The 18310-nt window shown below is 45.1% G+C and overlaps 1 protein-coding gene across 2 annotated transcripts in view; it reads left to right on the plus strand.

Annotated features, from left to right (window-relative positions):
- Window positions 1-650: 650 nt before the first annotated feature.
- AMOT (angiomotin) overlaps window positions 651-18310 on the plus strand; it is a 65619-nt gene continuing 47959 nt past the window's right edge. The window contains exon 1 of one of the 2 annotated variants that reach the window (XM_033137024.1): window positions 651-765. The gene's annotated coding sequence lies outside the window, so the exon portion shown is untranslated. Of the gene's footprint in view, window positions 766-8705; window positions 9294-18310 lie in introns of those variants that run through there. The other variant, XM_033137023.1, reaches the window with a different exon arrangement.

Genomic DNA, 18310 nt, shown 5'->3' on the forward strand with positions numbered 1-18310 from the left:
CCTCTGCAGAAGCAATGCCTCTTACTTTTGTTCTTGAGTGACAGTATTATGCATCACTCCAGCAAGTCTTATTGGGTTCAATGATGCTTACTCCCAAATGTGCACAGGATCACACACACGCCATGTGTGCTTAAAACGGGTCTTGTAACGAGAGCCTTCTAGAGACCCTGTGGTGTGGTGTGCCCAGCTTGAACTAGGCAACCAGGATTCATCCCAACATGGCCTCAAAGCTCAAAGTGACCTTGGGCCGGTCACTGCCTCTCAGCCTAACCTACCTCACAGGGTTGTTGTGAGGATAAAATGGAGAGGGAGGAGGGAACCATGTACACCACCTTGAGCTCCTTGTAGGAAAGGTGGATGCAAAAGCAGTGAAATTAATAATCCTTATCATCATTCTACTGCCCTCCAGATGTTTTGGGTTACAACACCCACAGGCTGATGTGCTTGCTGACAGGGGCTGATGGGAGTTGTAGTCCATCCAAGACATCCAAAGACACCTGCTTTAGAATGTACTTCTGGTAAATCAGAAGTGGGTTCTGGTGGAGGTGCTGCTGCGATGCATCCAATGCCTTGCCATAATCCACGAGACAGCAAAGGTTGTCCGGGGCAATGAACTACATTTCCCAAGAGCCTTTGCTGCTCACCGTATCTTCTAGCTGCATGCTGAGGATCGTAGCTGAAGTTGGCTGGCAAAAGTTAACGAGAGGAAGAGGGCGGCTGCCTGCGCTTGTTAACCATGCTGGCTTCCGAGGGCGAAGGCGCACGGTAAGGCGGATAGGAGGGAGCTAGGCGCCGCGTGGTGGGGGGCTTTGTCCCTTGCAACAGCCAGTTTCCTGGAAGGGGGAGCTTGTGAGAGTCGGTGAACTGCCGTGCATGGCTGCTTTGCAAGCCCCGTTGCAAGCGGAGTCTGGGACAGCTGCGGCGGGAAGGGAGCAGGCAGGGAGGTTGAACCCGCCGCCTCTAATCCGCCCTCGCAGCCGCTTCGTAGCTGCTGACGAGTAAAACAGAAGGAGCCTGTGTGGGAGTTGGAGGAGAAGGAAGGCTTGCCTGCCTGCTGCGGGGAGAAGAGTTTGGATGGGGCGCAACTTAATGGCAGAGCGTGCGCAAGTGGAAAGTCCCAGCTTCTGTCCCTGGACTGTCTCCAGGTAGGTCTGGGCCGGCCTCTGGGGGACAGCCTTGGTCTGAAACCCTGGAGAGTTGCTGCCGGCCAGTGTAGTGTATACCAGAGGTGGCCAACTTCCAAAAGACTGCGGTCTACTCACAGAGTTAAAAACTGGCTGTGATCTACCCCCTTTTGGGGGGTTCAGGTCGAGGTTGTTGAGCTTTTTTTTAGGAAGGAAAGCCATCCATGTTTTGGGGGGTTCGGGTCAAAGTTGAGCTTTTTTTAGGAAGGAAAGCCCTGTTTTGGGGGGGTTTCAGGGCATAGATGTAGAGCTTTTTTAGGGGAGCCAAAGTTGCTGAGCTTCTTTGTGGGGAGCCAGTGATCTACCAGTGATCTACCAGTAGATCACGATCTACCTGTTGGACATGCCTGGTGTATACAATACTGAGCTAGGTGGACCTACTTGATAAAAGGCAGATTGAGGGTAGGGTTAGCTCAGCGGAAGAAGGTCTCATTTGCATGCAGAAGGCCCCAGATTCAGTCCTTGGCAGCTTCAGGTAGGATTGGGAGAAAAACTCCGGAGAGCCGCTGCCAGTCAGTGCAGGCAATACTGAGTTAGTTGGATTAATTGCAGTGCCCGATATTATTCCCATTCCAACACCTGCTGCACCAAGGCTGGCTGCAAGATCTGCCCGTAAATTATATATTTAAACCATTTTCTTCATAACCAAGAAAGGAACACCCACTTTGTTTTAGCTTTATATTACAGTACACCATTATTGAACATGGTGTAATATTACACTATTAGTGAACATGGTACTTTATGAAATTTGTATACACACACACACACACACATATGGCTGCAAGGTCCCTGGGGTTGGAGCAGGTTAGTAGCCAGATATTATTAATAATCTTTTGCAAGGGTAATTGCAGAGCTTTGTTTTTTGTTTTCATTTAAAACTGGCCCATAATGGCTTTTCAAAAAGGCCTGTGGAGCCACATGCCACCAGTAGGGGGTGCTACATTTCTATTTGCATTTACCTTTTTCAAGGCATAAAAGTGACATGATGAGAAGGACTACCTTTAGTTTTGCTTGCCTGCAGCTTGTATGTAGGGTTGGTTTATAAAATCATGCATGGCATGGGGGAAATGGATAGAGAAAAGTTTTCCTCCGTCTCTCGTAATAACCCTGGTGGACATACAATGAAACTAAACATTGGAAGATTCAGGGGAGTTTAAAGAAAGTACCTCTTCATGTAGCAAATAGTGTTAAATTATGAAACTCGCTCCCACAGGAGGCAGAGGTGGCCGTCCGCCAACCTAGATGGCTTTAAAACAGGATTAGACCGACTCATGGAGAAGGCGACTAGCCATGATGGCTGTGCTCTGCATCCACAGCTGGGAATTGCTTCTGAATACCAGTTGCTGGAAACCACCAGAGGGGAGAATGGCTCATAGGCTTGAATTCTGCTAGTGGGTTTCCCTTTGGGGGGCATCTGGTTGGCCCCTGTGAGGAGAGGATCCTGGACTAGATGGGTCATAGGCCTGACCCAGCAGGGCTCTTCTTTTGTGCTGTTATAAATGCTGTATTTCTGATCACAATAAGCATCTGCATAACTGGGTCATTCTCTCAGCTTGAATGGGATTTGAATTCAGCAGAGACTCTCCAAACTTGTTCAAGGAGGCTTCCCTTGTGATGTGATAGCAGCACTTTCTGTAGAACCAAGAACATCTAGCATAGCCTGTACGTGGCCAAAGCAAATTTATGCCTCCTCTGAACTCCTTGTTATCTTCTCTGATTCCAACAAAGTGACTCTCAAAAGAATCAAGAACCACTTCATGGTACTAATAATAGGCATCATTATAGCTTAATAGTAGCATAATAGCACCATCAGTGCACAACATGACATGTTCTGGGGAAGAGCCATAGCTTAGTGGAAGAGCCTTTCCAATGTGTGCAGAAGGTACTGCTGAATTAGATCAGATATCTATCTAGCATTCTGTTCCTAAAAGTGCCACCCAGGCATTTCTGGGAAGCTTACAAGTCTGGCACAAAAAACAACCACCCTTTTGTGTGGTTTGTCCCCAGGATCATGCCTAGAAATCGTTGATTTGATCCTGCCATTGCTGGCTAAGGTAGATGGGAGCTGGTGACCAAAATACAGTATCTGGAGGATATCAGGTTGGAGAAGATCAGTCCAAATCTCCAATAAAGCCATACAAACTACTGAATTTCTTTTCCTTGGACCTAACACAAGGGTGTGTGGAAGGTAGATTGGGATCTGCTGATGGATCTCTTGAGTGATTTATCATGACACCCAATCATTTTATAAGAGCAACAATGAAACAACTTTTCCCACCTAAGTTATAGACGGCCACATTTATTATTTATTTTTTATTTCACTGCATTGCTATCCCACTTTTTTCTTCAAGGAGCTCAATGTGGTGTCCATTGTTCTCACCTTCTTCATATAATACCCACAACAGCCCTGTGAGGTGGATTAGGCTGAGAGGAAGCGACAAACACCCCACCCCACCCCAGGTCTCCCAGGGAGCTTCATGGTCCACTGGGGATTTGAACCCTTGTCTCCTAGGTCTTAGTCCAACATTCTAGCCACAACACCATGCTGGTGTAATGAGGAATGCTAACAGGGGGTGGCCTTTTGTGTGAAAGGGCTGTATAAGTTCAGTTCAGTTCTGGTGCATAAAAATTCTTCAACTCAGAATATGTATTATTCTGCTTATTTATTAGTTGCTTTTCTGGCCAAGAACTCACGAAGCTCAGAGAAGGGAGATACAGCAACAGAGCATTAGGCAGAACATGAAATATGGATACAGACAAAGATGTGTATGAGAGAAACCGAACTGGATTACCTAAACTCTCTTTAAGGTAGTAGTAACAAATGCACGTGTTTAAGGCTTTGTTGAATGTTAGAGCTGGAGGGGCCAAGGAATGGTAAAAGAAAGAGAGTTCCATTACTGCAGAGCCACCACCAACAAGGCCTTGTATGCTTGCCAGCCAAACTGACTTCAGCACTGTTTTTTTCAATTCTAACTGTGTGTGTTTTTTTACACCTGGCTCCAGTTGATAGATTCTGATGTTCTAGTATAGGGTGCAAACCTATATGGAGAAGTATTAATTGAACTGCTGGGTATTTGAATGGCTCTAGAGATGCAAGCAGATCATAGGTTTCAGACTACCTTGTTGTTGTTTAGTCGTGTCCGACTCTTCATGACCCCAGGGACCAGAGCATGCCAGGCACTCATGTCTCCCACTGCCTCCCGCAGTTTGGTCAGACTCATGTTGGTAGCTTCGAGAACACTGTCCAACCATCTCATCCTCTGTCGTCCCCTTCTCCTTGTGCCCTCAATCTTTCCCAACATCAGGGTCTTTTCTAGGGAGTCTTCTCTTCTCATGAGGCGGCCAAAGTACTGGAGCCTCAACTTCAGGATCTGTCCTTCTAGTGAGCACTCAGGGCTGATTTCTTTGAGAATGGATAGGTTTGATCTTCTTGCAGTCCATGGGACTCTCAAGAGTCTCCTCCAGCATCATAATTCAAAAGCATCAATTCTTCGGCGATCAGCCTTTATTGTCCAGCTCTTCCATACATTACTACCGGGAAAACCATAGCTTTAACTATACGGACCTTTGTCGGCAAGGTGATTTTTGCTTTTTAAGATGCTGTCTAGGTTTGTCATTGCTTTTTTCCCAAGAAGCAGGCGTCTTCTAATTTCGTGACTGCTGTCACCATCTGCAGTGATCATGGAACCCAAGAAAGTAAAATCTCTCACTGCCTCCATTTCTTCCCCTTCTATTTGCCAGGAGGTGATGGGACCAGTGGCCATGATCTTAGTTTTTTTGATGTTGAGTTTCAGACCATATTTTGCGCTCCCCTCTTTCACCCTCATTAAAAGGTTCTTTAATTCCTCCTCACTTTCTGCCATCAAGGTTGTGTCATCAGCATATCTGAGGTTGTTGATATTTCTTCCGGCAATCTTAATTCTGGATTGGGATTCATCTAGTCCAGCCTTAATCCTTAATCCCCACCAAGAACCTTGAAGGTAGCATCCATATGTGCTACTAGATTTTGCAGCCACCTGATAACTCTCATCACCCACTGGGGACACAGGAAGAAGAGAATCTAAAAGTGCTTTCAGATGACCTGTATGTGGAGCCTTTATCCTGATTTGTTTGCAGGGAGGTTAGACGATGTGGTGCTAAGTAAGTGTAGTCCCATACTCTCCAGTGCATTTTTCTGCCACCTTCCTTATCACAAAATGTCTGATCTTTCAGAGAAGCAGATTTGTTGCACAAGACCTCCCAATCAACCGTAACTGCACACCCTGAATTTGCTGATATGTGTTTGCATCCTATCTGAAAATAGCACAGTGTCCTATTATTATCCTGGTTGTCTTTGATATAAACAAATAGGGAGTGACGTATTGGGAATTTATGGGTTATTTCTGTGACTTTTAATCCATTTTAACAAATGAGCTTGAGTTAATCTCTTGTGGCATGTTTTTGAACTAGTGAAGATTCCTGTGCACTTTGCTCCTCCAGGGTTTTTAAGGAGAAAAATTGTGCAGATCCTCTTTTCAGTGGTCTTCACTGTGCAACAAACATCCTTCTATGGAAATTTAATACAGATGGCTGAAGTCTCCTGTTCTTTCACTGACAGAAGACCTTTAGGGTACCCTTTCATTCAGCACCACCCCTGTTGCACAGCTTCTTAATAACCTGAGATAGAGCTCTTTCCAGCCACATTCCTGTGGGAGGCAATGGCAACAAAAAAGGCATTTTGGAGCCTTCCAATTTGTTTGCAGAGTAGCCCTTGTGTTCTCTGTTCTTTCCGTGGACCAGAAGTAACCTTTTGCTCAGTTGTGTAACTTGGCTTGAGAAATGCACTACAATTTAGTGGCTTTTACTAGCTCCTTTCCTGCGCTGTTTCCTGTATTCCGACATTGTAGTGTGATATATTCATGGAAAATCGCAAGCTTCCTTTATCTGGCAGGCCCTCAAGAGTGTGCTGCAGCTCACGGAGTGGGGGAGGGAAGGAGGAACATTTGGCAAAGGGAACCTGGGATGTCCTGCTCCTTTCCTTGCTCCTTTCCTGTTCAGCTCAAGTTGTCGTGTCTGGCTTTGTTTGGTTAGAAAACGCAGTTCATTCCTGCTCTCCTGAAATTAAAGGAAACTGGTCACACAAGAGCTGTTACAGTACAGTACAAGAGAACTGTTTCTGAAAGGGTAAAGGAACCAGCGTGCCTCTTTTCCAGAACTTCCTAGAGTCAGGGCTTTCCTGACCACCACCACCACCATGGAACTCTCTCCCAAAGGAGACAGTGATGGCCACCCACTTAGATGGCTTTAAAAGAGGCTTAGACACATTCCTGGGGGAGCATAAAGCTATACATGAATAGTAGCCATGAAGACTATGCTCTGTCTCCATGGTCAGAAGCAACAAAAGCTTATGAATACCAGTTGCTAGAAACCACAGAAGGGGAGATGACTCTTGTACTTTGGTCTTGCTTGTGAGCTTCCTTTTCAGGGAATCTGGTTGGCCACTGTGAGAACAGGATGCTGGACCAGATGTTGGCTGGGCCATTGTTGGCTTGATCCAGCAGGCTGTTCTTATGTTCAAAGTCCCGAATTTAAGACCAGGGTATGCATTGCAATGATACCAGATTCCCCCCCCACACACACCCAATTCTTGATCCTTTGTCCTTTGTTGATTTACCTGTTGAAATGTACCCCAGTTGTGGTTGTTGATGTGTTATATGTACTATTAATTTTTTCTTTATTTAAAAAAATATCTCAATAAAAATATAAATTACCAACAAACATATCAGCCTGGATTCCTATCCAGTCAGGGATGGGAAACCTGTGGCCCTTCAGATGTTTGTTGGAATTCAACCCTGATCAGCCTCAGCCACCATGATAAATGGTCAGAGACGATGTAATCTAGCCCAGCAACATGTGGTGAGTCAGGTTTCCCACCCCACGATCAGGCAGAGTGAAGCTGAGGGTCAGGGAAGTGGTGTGCCTAAGATAGACAGCTGTCCTTGGGTAGAGAGGGGCAGACCATGCTGAAGTCTGATACAGCTGCCAGGCAAATTGGCTTCTGCATATGGAATGGGAAGGGCTGGCATCCTGTCGCTCACCACAGAGCAAAATGTCTTCAGCCAGTCTTGGTTTTTTGTTAAGAGCAACATCCAAAACTGTCCCATTGGTACATCTCACTAGACCAGAGGTTCCCAAACCTTTTCAGGTCACTCCTCGCCCTTGGTTCCTTAAACCTCGTTTCCAGTGGCCCTTGCATTATTCAGTTTGACCCCAACGGCTGTGGAGGAAATCAAAGGTGGAGCATGAAAGGTGTTGAAAAGCAAACTTTTTGAGTTTCTTGTCCATGGTCTCTCCCAGCTTCAGAGGCACCATTACAGTTTTTTGCCAAGGGCACAAAGGAGCCTAGGTACACCTCTGATTCTAGTACACTCGGGACTGTAGCTCTGGGGGGGGTGTCTTCTAACAACTGTTCAGTGCCCTTTATAAACTCCATTTCTCAGAATTCTTTGGGGGAAACCGGAGGAGACTCTTGAGAGTCCCATGGACTGCAAGAAGATCAAACCTATCAATTCTTAAAGAAATCAGCCCTGAGTGCTCACTGGAATGACAGATCCTGAAGTTGAGGCTCCAATACTTTGGCCACCTCATGAGAAGAGGAGACTCCCTAGAAAAGACCCTGATGTTGGGAAAGATTGAGGGCACAAGGAGAAGGGGACGACAGAAGATGAGATGGTTGGACAGTGTTCTCGAAGCTACCAACATGAGTTTGACCAAACTGCGGGAGGCAGTGGAGAAGGGAACAACCAAGAATGAGATGGTTGGACAGTGTTCTCGAAGCTACCAACATGAGTCTGACCAAACTGCGGGAGGCAGTGGAAGACAGGAGTGCCTGGCATGCTCTGGTCCATGGGGTCACGAAGAGTCGGACACAACTAAACAACTTGATGGTTTAAAGTGGCTTCCTAGTGCTTTAAATGTATGGTGGGAATGTGTCCTTTGTTTCCTTTGGGATTGAAAAGGGCATCTCATGGGAACCTGACAGGATGTGGCAGTAAAGTACTGTGCTGCAAAGTCTTAATTGCAACTCCAACTTTTGCCAGGACTTCACTGAGTGGCCTCGACTGCACTTGGCCACAAGGGACCTGTCAGTATGATGCAGGTAATGCTTGCCTACCCGGCAGGGTTATTTGTAAGGATTGCTGAACTTAATGTGTGTGAATCCGTGCGAGGAAGATGGCTTTGGGTCTTCTGTGTGAGATCCTCTGTGGCCTTGTGGAACTTAACTCTGCGTTAACGCGGGATAGCATCCTGCAGCAAAATTAGGAGCCTTTTTGCAAAGCCTACTCTTGAGGGGCGCTGCCTGAGACCGGGCTCTTTTGCAACTCTTTCTGCTGCAGAAGCCAGAGATGACAAAAGAACCGTGTCTCGCCTCCCTCCCTCTCCCTCTTTGTCAATGAGCGCGACTGGCAGGCCGGGCAGCCAACGGAAATCAGCAGCTGGGCCGGCTCGGGCCAGTGAGCAGGCGGCGTGTGGCTTTGGGCAGACCTTCCTGCCTGCCTCTCCTTCCAAGCCTTTGGTTTCCAAAGCGGCCGCTGTTGCTTTAAAGTCTTCGGGAGGAGGGCGCGTCCGGAGCGCGCAAAGGCGATGGAGATGGGGCGCTTGGCGAGGCTGCGGCGGCGCTGAGCGCGCTCTCCCTCCTTGGTTGAGGCTCCCTTAGGCAGGCGAGGGGCTGAGTCTCTCCGCTTCCCGGAGGCTCTCCGCTCCCACTGCTTCCTCCCTCCCTCCTTTCCCGGCCATGTTTCCTCGTTAGCGGGCGGAGCGCTGAACGCCTGCGCGCAAGGGGAGAGTGGCGCTCTGGAGTTTGGCACCAGCAGCAGGCAAGCGAATCTTTCTCGCCGCCCCGGGAACGCGGGGATGGGCCGCCTGCACGCTTCTGCCTGTCCCCCGGGCAGCGGCAGCAGCTCCCGCTGAGACTGCAGAAGAAGCTCCCCTTTTCCAGTCTTCCTTTTCGCACGCGACAAACTGAGTCGTCGGGACGGACGCCCCTTCCACCCCACCCTTGCTTTTCTCCAGCGGCACCGTTTCCGCCCCTTTGGACCTCCGCCTCCTGTGATGCTGGGACGCGCACAGGTTTGGTTTCTTGGGCAATAAAAAGTATTTAATTCCTGCATGTTGAAGGCAAAAGGCTGGTGAAGGGGTTTTGCAGCTGGGAAATCAAGTTCCTTCCAGTATGTATTCCTTCTCTCTCACGGGCCTGTGTGTGTATGCCAGGAATGAAAAGTTGTGCACTTTTGTTTCCCTGCGACAGCAACACCCTTAAGACGAAAGTGGCTTCTCTGGCAATTCTTAATTTTACTTAACATGGGGGAAGATATGCAGGACCTACCTGGTACAGAACCTGATGGATTTTTAAAGTTTTAGCCCAGTTAGATTTATCAAGTTATTCTCCAACCAAGTGGGCTTGTTAGTCTTCGCTGCCAAATGACAACGATGACAACTAATACTTTATTTTGCCACTCTTAACTTTTTCTGTATTATTTATTTTATTGCATTTATATCCCCTACTTATTTCTCCAAGGAGCCAAAGGTGACCCACATAATTCATCCCTTCCTCATTTAATTCCCACAACAACCGTAGATTAGGCTGAGACTGGCCTCTAGGGGGTCAACCCCAATGAGTTTCATGGGCAAGTGGAGGTTTGAACCCTGGTCTCTCCCAGGTCGTAGTCCAAGACACTAACCACTACACCACACTGGCCAATATGTAAACTGAACCATAACAGCATCCTTTCTTGCAATAATATTGGGATGGAAAGTAACAATAGTTAAAGGGGCTTCACTGGATAGTAGATCTTGAGTGCTGATTTTGATTTTGAATTGTTTATCTTTAACTCTTGGCTTCCTCTGTTCCAAATCAGTTCCATCTATGCTTAAGCAGAGGGCCCAGTTGTTCTTGCCTCTTATACTTCTGCAGAAACTGCTTTCTGTGCTTTGCTGTCAGGCAAACATAAGTGAGCAGTTTGACTTTTCAGTACCTCTTTAATGGGCATTCTTTAAGTGGGTAGAAATAGACCCAAGCATATATTTTGGTAGTGCTGTGTGTCAGGTCAATACTGGAGCAAAGCAACCACATTCATTGCAGTTATGTACTATTTTGTCTTCAGTTTTTCCAGTTCGTTTTTGTCAACTGTTTACAAGTACAGTACAGATGAAATTAAAGTACAACTGAACCAGTTAACAAATAACCAAACACTTCAGGCTTTTCTCTGGAAACACTGATCAAAAGAGTGCACCAAGCCTAAGAGCATTAAAACATGTTCACATGTTTTATTTCTTTTGCTAACAGTACTGGTCAGCCACAACTCCATGTTCACCTGAAGTAGTACCAATACATTACTTGGCTGTGTATACAGCACACATGGTGCCTGTATACACCATGCTCAGGCAAAGCATGTCTGCCTGTAAGTCCTGTGGTTCCATCTCTTATTGCTCCCAGGCTGTGTTACAGGGCAGAGGAGGAATGCCGTGGAACGGGTGCTCCACCCCTCCAGTTAGCTTCTCAGTTTCCCACGGTGGGGTGTGATACACGCTGGCTCCTTCCAGCTTTGTGCTCCTGGGATTCTTGGACAGGATAGGATTGGAAGGGTTTCGCTGGATGGGTGGGATGGAGGCATGTGTGCATCCTCATTTGTTACATGTGGTTGGCGTGCAAATTGTTGCTGCTGCAGAATCCAGACAGTTGACACTTTGCAGAGCCAGTAAACTCTCCCAGGTCAAGCCTATGTGGTCAGTTGCCTCTTCCCATTGATGGTGGAAAAGTGATGGTACCACTTAACTGATACCAACACTAAGGGTGGAACATTTTACAGCTTAAGTCACTGGTTTCCAAAGTGAGTGGTACTGTCCCCAGGAGGTGGTGGGATTACATAGGGGGCAGCAGGGAGGCACTGGAGGTGTAAAGGACTATCAGACTTTGAAAAGCTGGCATCACATGCTCAAGTTCATCAGTTTTATTGAATAAGTTAAATGCAATAGTTTTAACTGGATTTTGAATCAATGTGAAATTAATTGTTACTGTTTGGGATTTCATTGTGTTGCTATCTTCCTTAGTGGCTGCTGCAAACCCCTATTCTGAATAATGCTTTTTATAGGGTAAGGAGCCCTGGGGATGAGCTTATGGAATCAAGGGGGCAGAGGCCCAAATTAATCAGTTTTAAACTATGGAAAGGTATCCCCAATCAACTAGGCGGCAAAGAAGAAACAAAATGGGCAAAGAGAATGGGTTGTATCTGAAGGCAGCCCTGTTTAGGGAAGTTTTTAATGTTTAATGCTGTATTGTCTTTTTAATATTATGTTGGGAGCCATCCAGAGTGGCTGGGGAAGCCCAGCCAGATGGGCAGGGTATGTGTATATGTGTGTGTGTGTGTGTGTGTGTGTGTGTATACACACACACACACACACACACACACACACACAAATTCAAAGTAGACCCATTAAAAATAACAGGCACTATTAAGTGCATTATTTCCAGTAGGTTTATTCTGAGTAGAACTTGGTTGGATATAACTCATAATTTTTAATGCAGATATTAAAATAGAGAGTGGAAGTATCATTGAGAGAACCATTGTCCCTTTTCTCTCCCAGAGGAGGAAATACTTATCCAAAAAGATCCTTGCTACAACCTGCTTGTATGATCAAAAGCAAAGTATGTAGGCAGAAATATTTTTACACCTATGCAGATTTGTGTAAACATTTTTAAAATGGTGCAAAATTAGCCCTACTTAGGCATTGTTAACTGTGTTAAAATCTTTGGTTGGGGTGAGTTCTGCTCCCTGCCCCCAATGTCTCTTCAGCCTCACTTTGATTTTTTGTATTCCACTCAGTGGCAGAGCTTCATGCTCCAGCACCGGGGGCGGGAAGCAGGCGGGGGTGGGGCTGGCGTGCATTCTGGAGGCTGGGTGTGCCGCCCACAGGGGCATGGCGCGTGTTCTGGGGGCGGGGCGCGCAGCGCAGGTGGGGGGGGCAGCCGAGATGGAACCCTACTGGGATCGCGCTGCCCGGGGCGCCCCGCCCCCTACGCCCCGCACTTCCTACGCCAGTGATTCCACTGAAGTTTACAGCAGGGCTGATACTTCCCTCCCATATCACTCCACACAGTTTAATTTTTAGTACGGTACAGATAACAGAATGATCTGGTTTGTATATTGTATTGTGATAAACCAAACCATGACTTATTTTGTGTGCAGGCTCCCATAGACAAGGCTGTGGCCTCCCTGATCATTTTGCTGCTGTGTTGAATCATAGAATTGGAAGTTGGAAGGAGTTAAGCTATGGTTTAGCTTAGTGTGCCACTTAAAGCTGGGCTTTTGGTTTAGCTTCCTTAGGAGGTACAACCAAGGCTTACCCTATTGTTTGTGGCTCATGGTTTGTTTTGAAGAACTACACCACAAGTCCAAAGTAAGACAACGTGCTATAGCAAACCATGGCTTGGTTCAGTGAGGCATAGTTGCGGAACAACCAGAAAAGAATGAAGTGACTGAAGTCTCCTCTCCCTGAGCCCACATACTGTACTCATGCTAAACTTATGGTTTGACTTGGTGTGGTGTCTGAAGATCAAGTGTGTTTATGACCCTTTTTATGTAGCAGCATGGTAGGCCCTGCAAAGGGATTGGTCTGGGCATAATACATACTAAAATTGTTTCATTTCATAAAATTTACATGCCACTTGATTGTAAATAGCAACAGCAACCTTGTTGCCGTTGCATACAAGGTATTTGAGAACTGGCGTTAACATCTTACTCTTGCTTACAAGACTAAAATCAAACTACCGGTACATTGGAATGAACAGATCTTATTGCACCTTTGCAGTTCAGTACAACCCATAAAAGAGGTACACACTGCATATTCCTGCGGGTTACAAGGCAGCTTGTGCTGTGAGTTTGACCCATTACTCTTTCTCCCTTCTCTCAGAACAAACAAGTGAAGAACTAGACCAGCGGTTCTCCAACTTCTTTGCACCCCCACCCTGTTGGTTCCATAAACACATCCTCAGAACCCACTACGCTACACATAAAAAGCATTATTCCTTTTGCACAACCCACTAAGGAAGATAATAAATGAAATTCAAAACAATAACCACTAATTGCACTTCAATTCACATTCCTGTTGAAACTGTTTAGTTTAATTAATTCAAGAAAACTGATGAACTTGATCCAGCGATACCAGCTTTTCAAAGTTTTGATATTCATTTACACCTCTAGTGCCCCCTTCAGCCCCCTTGCCTCTTAGAGCCCCCTTGGTTATCCTCCCCAGGGGGCAGTGCTACCCACTTTGGAAACCACTGAGCTAGAGTGCTAGGTTTCATAGATGCAGAGATCTCTGATTAAGACAGAAATTAGTTCCTCCTGTTCCATGGTTATGCTGGTATGTGACTAATCAAATCTCCAGAACTGGTGCCATCAGTCCAATCTAATCCTAGCTTAAGGACTTGTTAGATTCAAGTGATGAGGAATAGAGAGTTTGACCTTTTAAAAAATGTAGCTTAACCTCCAAAAATTTTTTACAAGAAGAGAATGTTGCCCTGAGCACACCTCTCTGCCCAGCAGTATGCATAGGAAATCTCTGGCCCTCCAGTTGTGGTTGGGCTAAACCCCCTTCCTGCTGGGCAGTGCTATGGGATATTGGTAGTTAACTACAACTACCATTATGTTGTTGAACTACATCTGGAGCGACGCATGTTCCCCATCTCTGGCCTGCAGCAAGGCTTGCAGGGTGTGTTTGTGTCTACTGTAACTTTGAAGTCTGCCAACTGGAGCCAGATGTAAAATGGTGACTCAAGAGGTAGAACTAATTGCCTCTTGGCCTGCCTGATCCACATGCTGGGATGACCTGTATATTTCAAGTACTGTACAACATTTTAATTACTACTGATTTGAACATAGGAACGTAACAAGAGCCCTGCTGGATCAGGCCAGTTGCCCATCTATTCTACCATCCTGTCCCTGCAGTGCCCAACCAGATGCCCATGGGATTCCTGTAAACAGGACCTGAGCACAAGAGCACTGTCTCCCCTACTGTGGTGTCCAGCAACTGGCATTCAGAAGCATTGCTGCCCCCAACTATGGAGGCAGAGCAGAGCCATCCCGGCTGATAGCCGTCGGTAGTCCTCTCCTCCATGTATTTATCTAATCCTCTTTTAAAGCCATCCCAAGTTGGTGGCCATCACTGCCTCCGGTGGGAGTGAGTTCCCTAGTTTAGCTATGCACTGCATGAAGAACTTCCTCTTATTTTTTCTTAATCTTCCAATATTCAGTTTCATTGGAGGTCCGCGAGCTCTAGATTAAGATGGAGAGAGGACTAGGATCCCAATGTCCCAGGTCTTAGTCCAGCACTCTGAATCGCTACACCACATTGGCTCTCTATATATGCATAACTACTTGATCCCGATAAGAACAGGAGTGCACACCCAGGCCATATTAGTACCCCTCCTAGACTCAGGGGACCGTGAGGTGGCAACTGGTGAAACATCCCTGGGCAAGCAGGGCAACTCCCAGTACAGTTGTACCTCGGGTTATGTATGCTCCGGGTTACGTACTTTTTGGGTTACGAACTCCGGTAACCCAGAAGTGCAGCCTGGAGTGTGTGCGATGCGCAGACGCATTCACACATGCGCGAACCGCTACTTCCGGGTTTTTCGCGCGCTTGTTCGGGTTGCGTACTTTTCGGGTTACGAACTGTAACCCGGAACCAATTACGTATGCAACCCAGGGTACCACTGTATTTGATAGTGCTGGGGTGGGCATGTCAAGAGAGTAGGGCCGGGCGATATGTCTTCCAAAAGTGGTTTGAAGTCCATATCGTGACATCAGTTTCATAATTTTTGACTTGGCAATCATGATGCAGGAAAAAACATGAAGCCAGCCGATGCCTCTACATAGCTCCATCCTTACTTCAGACGTCGTATCAGTGTATTGCAATGTTTAGCTGGTGATATATCACGATGTTGAAAACCCAGATATCGCCCAGCCCTATCGGAGAGAGGGAGGTGGGGATGGGAAGGGAGGAGGAACTCCCAGCTCCCACTGTGCAGATGGAGGAAGCTAGAGAGCATCTGCATTGTCCTGACTCGGTCAGTCCCTTTTGAGAGTTTAGTCTTACTACCATGCCTCTTCTCAGGCAAAGGTAATTTGGGGGTAGTCTTAATAATACAGTGGTACATTGGTTTTTGAACAGTAAGCTCAAAAGCTTAGTTCACGAACAACTTGGAACCCGAATGCTGCAAAACTGGAAGTAGGTGTTCTGGTTTTCGAGCTTTTTCCCCCCCGAAAGCCAAACATGCTCCGTTTTGAGTCCCCCTGTGTTTCCTGTTGCACTGCTAATTTGCATTCCCCCCCCCCATTGTAATTTAAGCCTTCCGTTTCTGTGATTTCCTGTTGCACTGCTAATTTGCGCCCCCCCCCCAATTGTAATTCAAGCCTTCCATTTCCGATTGCAGTGTTCTGTGGTGATATTTGGAGGTTATATTTGGTGCTTTTGTTTTTGCAATTTATTTTGCGGTTTTTGTTTTGAGGCTTTTTCAATTAATTTGTTTTTGGGACTGTGTGGATCCCAGTTCAGCTACTGATTGATTGATTGATTGATTGTGCGACTGCGGAAATGGATAAAAGCCCTCATCCAAACAATGACTATCATCAGTGCAGGTAAAATAAAATAAAATTTAATTTTTATCATCTACAATACTGTTTTATTTATTTTATAGTACAGTAGCAGGGTGGATAAAAATTGGTGGGGTTTTTTTTAAATTGATTTTTAAAAATTGGATTTTTAAAATAAAATGCCTTTGGAGGAAAAATCTTTCTAAATATAGGCTTTTATTTAAGTTACATTATATTCCAAAGGCTATTCATCAGGAAACAAGAATTTGTTTTAAGTTTTTCATGTGTGCTAAAACTCAGTCTTAAGTTGTTATTTTTAATGTTTAACCACATCAGTTAACAAACATGGATACATATGCTATAATATTGTTTTAGTTAAATAAATTGTTTAAATTGTTATTAAGGAAATGATCATTTTTCTCCTTCCAATAAAGTACAGCAGAAAAGTTGTCCAAATATAAACAGTTAACTTATGAAACCTCACCATAATTTCATAATTATCTGTCTACTTCTAATAATTTCTAACAATTTCTAATAGTATAACCAAATCAGTGATTTTTGATATAACTGTAAAAACCACTATGAAAATTTATTCTTCCAAAAATGAAACCTTCATATGGTTGTAAATATTAAGATTATACCAGCAAGAATGAGCCTTTCTGTAAAAAAAAATTAAAAATTGATTTACCATATTTTTCCATGTATAAGACTAGGTTTTTCCCCTAAAAAATAATGTCAAAAATTATGGGGCATCTTATACACGGATACATCTCTCTCCCCCCCCCCCCATTTTCTTAAATCTGAGTCTCAAAAAAATAGGGGGCGTCTTATACATAGGGGTGTCTTATAGACGGGAAAATATGGTAAATCAAGTCTTACTGAGTGGTGATTTAAATCAAGACTTACTGACTAGTGATTTAAAACAAGCTTTACTGACTAGTGATTTAAATCAATTTGATTTAAATCAAATCCACCCTGTACAGTACATTGATTATTGCTTTCATTTTATGGAGCAATGGTCTCGTTAGATAGTAAAATTCATGTTAAATTACCTGCTTTAGGGGTTGTTTTTAAAAGTCTGGAACGGATTAATCCGTTTCGCATTACCGTATTTTTCTGTATATAAGACGCCCCCTACTTTTGGGGGCTCCAAATTAAGAAAACACCCCTCAACACTACCCAGGTATAAGATGAGCCCCAATTTTAAACCTATTTTTTTGGTTTAAAAAACCTAGTCTTATACACGGAAAAATACGGTAGTTTCTATGGGAAAGTGTGCCTTGGTTTTGGAACGCTTTGGTTTTGGAACAGACTTATGGAACGGATTAAGTTTGAGAACCAAGGTACCACTGTACTGTTTTATCTAGACCGGAGCAAATACAATATGTGGCATCAATTCATTAGTATATAATAAAGAGTTATATTATGATAAAGTAAAATTTAAAAGTTCTGCCATGTGCCCTTTGAAACCCTTTCGCATACCCCGGGCAAGGGATATGCACACTGTTCATGGGGAAACACTGCAACAAGTAATTGATTACTTGAGACAGGGTGTGTATCCTGCTCTTCAGTTCAAATACTTCATGGTGGTATAAGTGCTGAGTAAAAAGTAGGTCACAAATATAAATTTGAAAATTGAGAGTTCTGTGGCCAAATCCAACAGAGCCATCAAAGAATCCATTCACTACATTAGGGCCAACCTAAATGCCACCCTGAGCTAATAGTGGCTGAGAACTTGTGTCCCCAGTTCCAACCTTGCCCCAAAAAGAGAGATCAAGGAGGCCTTGAAGTTGTTCATCCCTAGTTTGCAGCTGGGCATCAGGCTGAGTGTTCACAGCAGCGCTGAGGTGTGTTGCTGTTCAGATCATAGCTATTATTACAAAAATTGTTAGTTTTTTGTAATTAGCACATGCAAATTTTATGTAAATCTGCAATTTCCCCCTTTTTGGCAATGTACAAAGGGCCACCCTATCGGCAGGTCATCTACAATAATTATAATATTGGTCTCCCTTACAGAGCAGTTGTCAGGGTTAGTGAGATAATATACTGTGAAGCACTTCGGCTGTAGTAAGAAGGCTTTCAGTGCTAAGCACAATTATCATCTCAGCTGGCATTTCTTCAAAAGTATATTACAGTGGGTGGGACATGGGGGGCATGAATAGGTGGATAAATTTGTGCGCTTATCTGACCTCTCTGTGCACACTGCAGCTTGACATTTTTGATCCTTGTTAAAAACAATATGCTAAAAAATGCTCCCCCCCCCCCCATTAATGCAGATGACATTGATTTGAGCACTAGGCAAACTCACATTGTGATCTCATGTGGTTTTCATTAACTGGGACCCCAGAACAGAGAGAGAGAGAGGCCTGGGCTAAATAAGCAGAGGAATGGCAAAAACCACTCAAATAAATGAAGATGACGCTGATGCATTCTTGGGATATTTGTGGGATGGGGCTTCTAGCAACGGAGAGGAAAGAGCAGGACCCGGATCGC

This window comes from Lacerta agilis, chromosome Z, assembly GCF_009819535.1.
Source record: "Lacerta agilis isolate rLacAgi1 chromosome Z, rLacAgi1.pri, whole genome shotgun sequence".
In the NCBI taxonomy this organism is placed as follows: Eukaryota; Metazoa; Chordata; class Lepidosauria; order Squamata; family Lacertidae; genus Lacerta; species Lacerta agilis.